This window comes from Cetorhinus maximus, chromosome 22 (genome assembly GCF_964194155.1).
Source record: "Cetorhinus maximus chromosome 22, sCetMax3.hap1.1, whole genome shotgun sequence".
Classification (NCBI taxonomy): Eukaryota; Metazoa; Chordata; class Chondrichthyes; order Lamniformes; family Cetorhinidae; genus Cetorhinus; species Cetorhinus maximus.
The window spans coordinates 5716478-5720818 of NC_135900.1; positions in this window are offsets into that span (position 1 = coordinate 5716478).

Here is a 4341-nt window from a genome sequence, read left to right on the forward strand (position 1 = left end):
TGGAACCATTCTCGTGAATCCTTTCTGCACTCTAAAGCCTTCGCGTTTTTAATCCAGAGCATTATTTGAGTGCACACTATAATATTCAAATGCAGGTGCTGTGCTAAAATGAAAGCAGGGTAAATCTTTTACACAAAGCTTGAAAGCTCTGAAGAAGGGTCATACAGTCTTGAGTTGTTAACCCTGTTTGTCTCTCCACAGACCTGCTGAGATTTTCCAGCATTTTCTGTTTTTATCTCAGATTTCCAGCATCCGCAGTATTTTGCTTAAATCTTTTACAATGTGGTATGTTCTGGAGCAGGATGTTGACTGAGGAGAGGGTATGTCAGGAACTTGGGCATGGAAGTCAGGGTCTGTTCCTGTCCCTTCAGTTTGCTGACCGTTCAGTTTACCTGAATGGTTACATACGAATATATGAAAATAGGAACAGGAGTAGACCATTCGGCCCTTTGAGCCTGCTCCGCCATTCATTAAGATCATGGCTGATCTGTTTGTGTTTTGAATTCCACATTCCCATCTACTCCTGATAATCTTTGCTTCCCTTATCTAACAAGAATTTATCTACCTCCTCCTTAAACATATTCAATGATCCCACCTCCCACTGCTTCTGAGGCAGAGAGTTCCAAAGTTGCACAACCCTCAGAGGGAAAAGATTTCTCTTCATCTCTATCCTAAAAGGGCGACCCATAATTTTAAAACAGTGCCCTCTAGTTCTGGACTCACCCACAAGAGGAAACATCCTTTCCACGTCCACCTTGTCAAGGCCGTTCAGGATCTTGGATACTTCAATCAAGTCACCCCTCACTCTTCTAAACTCCAGTGGAGTCTGTCTAACCTTTCCACGTAGCCCTTGTTGCACCTTTCCAAAGCAATGTTCTCCCCGGTCTCCTGATAGTAACACTTTTCTGGGGTTCAAACCCTTCCACAGAATGCCCTGAAACATGGTACTGGCTCTCTGCAGTTTCTGGTGAATTTCTATCCCCCTCTTTCTAAAATAACATTTTGAGATATAGTATGAGTAACATGAGATCCAACTTTTGGTGAGCTGGGGAGAAACAGGTGAACTTGGGACCTATGATTCCCAAAGCTCTCCAGCACTGGGCATTTTCCTCACCTCATTGCCTGGATTTTACATCTCTCCATGGGGGCGAGGGAGGCAGAATGGAAACGGAGTGTTTTGCTCGCTCCCCACCCCCACCCCGCCATCTCAGCTCATCCAATCAAGCGTCAGAGGGCCAATTAGCAGCGCCCCAGTGGGAAGAAGGCCAATGGGAGGTGCAAAGGGGAGCTCCGCAGCCCAGTCGGCATTGTAGACTGGGACCTCACGTGGCAGAGGGGTATTGCCTCCAGCTGGGACAGTCAGTCACGGCTAAAATTGTACAGACCCTTCTGCTGCCTGAATCTTTCTTAATTTCTTATGGCAGGTTTGTAAAAGTTTTTTTAAAAAAAACGACATTAAGAAACATACAGACACTGCCACCTTCACCAGTAGAATCTGCTTCTACACTCAGCCATGGTTCCAGTGGCTGCTCTTGGGCCACCTTGTCATTGCTGTCGTAAACCCTCCCAAAATTATCCACCTCTAATGCCCAAAAAGTGGAGTTGGCAACAAAACATTGCAGATCGTGAACAACCTCAATATCTTACTTATTAGTCATTTCAAAATGACAGGTGGGCTGCCAATTTCCGTGCCCAATCACCTTCTTTAATTTGGAGGCTGGTGTGATGATGTCATATTGCCAACCTGACATCAGCATGCCTTATTTCGCGGTCACACAGGATGCAGCCTGCCCAATTTGCAGACGTAAAATCCAGCCCCATGTCTGAGTCTGTAGTAGCGTCATTGATAGAGATTGGTCACTGTGATTAGTCAACAACTCCATTATTGTTGTATCATTTGACTACCAAGATGGTAGATGTTGAACTAATGTGATGACTCATGTGCTTTAGGAAAAGCATGCATTTCCTTTTTGTGTGATGTCCCCTTTAAGGCCAGGGTGAACTGAAAGAGGATTAACTGGTTTCCTGATTGTGACATCATTGGATTTCAAGGAATGCCCACGTGACCTTGGGTCGCCATGGGGCTGAACAGCTAAGAAGCAAAGGGTAAATAGAAAGCTAATTGCAGTGGGATTGGGTCAACCTCTGTTTCTGTTTGGCAGTTGAGAACACATTGAGAACCCATGTAAGGAGGAAACAAGCAGGGTTCTCTCAAAACGGAAGTCTTTGAACAGATCCTGGGCCAGAATTTTACGCTGTTCGTGTGGGTGCGCGCCTGACCCAGAGTCACCTGAAACTGTGTGAGAAGATGTCAGGCATGCGTCCCAACATCATCGCGCTCGCATGCAACATTAGGCTCGGCGGGCACGCCTGGGACTTGGAAGCACGCCTGCCGACAATTAAGCGGGCAATTAAATCCATTAAAGAGCCACTTGTCAGCGGTTTTACGCCATCCGTCCACTTTTACGGTGGGCGGATGGGCCAATCGGCCAGCGGCCTTCATGTTTTCACAACAAGAGCAGGGTGAAATGCCCAGGGTTTAAATAAAATAAAATAAAAGAAGACATTTGTGGGGTGATCTGCCATGCAGTCTGCTGCCAGGAGCCTGCGTTTACAGTATTGTCACAGTTTGCAACAGTTTATTGAGCTCATTTCGTTGTTAAATTACTGCAGCTCCCCGAGGCAACGCCACAGCAGCCCATCAGCCTCCAGGGGGCGCCAGCCCACACCCTCCCTTCCCTTGGCACCCGCCCTCTTCCCGCACCGCCTGGCAGTGCTGAGCCTTTCTTAGCATACGTTTCACGTTGACTGGTCGTTAATTGGCCAACCAGCATGAAATTGTGTACGGGGGGGCCAATCACGGGCAGAGGTGCATTTCACGTCCACTTCTGGGCCCGCCGATTGTGTGCGGCCGACGAGCGTTAAGATTCAGGCGGTGGTGCTGAAGTAGGTCTCTGAGAATAGAGCAGGGACTGTGTTGACGTATGTGCTATACATTTGTAAAGAGAAGATAGCTGCAGACAAGGAAGGAATTGAGGATTGGACAAGACCCATTGCCACTGTTTCAGCTTTGCCAGAACACACCAGACCGTCTAAAGGGGTCAGAGAGTGTCTGGGGAATTCTGTGACCTGACCTGAGTGAGAGAGGGTTCATGGGCATGCGCCTCTTCAGTGCCAACCATGTCCAGGGACTTCAGATTGAAAATGGCCACTGGTGAATATGACTCAAGGCCCCCGTTAGGAAAGCTGTCAAGGGTCTTCATGGTGGCATGAAGACAGTTTTCCTGTCCAATTAAGGATGACAAGTGGGGCTATCGAAGCTGGAGAGCTTCTTAGGGGTTTTTCCAGCCTGAGAGGGAGAGCATCCCGCAACGGAGGGTAAGAGAGCTGTCGGGGAACTGGTAGGCCTACCAGTGCCAATGCTTTTGGCACCTGTCTGCCACCAATCCCTCCCTCAGTGGTGCTTTGAAATCCAGCCCTCTATGTAACTCCAGTCCCCGAATGTGGTTTGCTTTCAATGCCTGCTTAACTGGCATAACAATCTCAAAAGGAAAAAAACACTGAGACCTGGAAATGAAGGGTGCCAGTAAAACTTGTCTGAACTGGTCTTGTATACTTTAAAAATGGAACCCCAGTATTACTGGTGCCAGTACTCCTGATTTTTACTGGTATTTGAACATCTTGAACTGGCTTTTCCTTCAGCTCAAGATGGTGACCCACCTCCAACTTGCAGGGAAACTAAAGGTGGGCATCGTGGTATTGTCACTGGACTAGTATTCCAGATTCCCAGGGTAATGCTCTGAGGACCTGGGTTCGAATCCCACCACGGCAAATGGTGAAATCTGAATTCAATAAAAATCTGGAATTAAAAGTTTGATGATGACCGGAAGCCATTGCCGACTGTCGTAAAAACTCACCTGGTTCACTGGCGTCCTTTAGGGAAGGAAACCTACTGTCCTTAGCTGGTCTGAATCTGTGGTTGACTCTTAAATGCTCTCTGAAATGTCCTAGCAAGCCACTCAGTTCTCAAGGGCAATTAGGGATGGGCAATAAATGCTGGCCCGGCCAACAGCGCCCACATCCCATGAAGGAATAAAAGTAAAATGGTGGCCTTGCCAGTGATGGTTATATCCAGAGGAACAAAAGGCCAGAGTCCCTTTGTTTGTTGAACTCCACTAATTATAAAGTAATCGTATTTCTGAAGGTCACAGCAGATTATGTTCTTTAAAGTTAATTCTCAAAGTGCAGCCAACTGCATTCAAGTTAATCTTCCCTTGTGTATATAAAGATAAAGCACACTATGTGTCAAGTGGCAATCTGAAGCATTGGTGCATGCCAGAC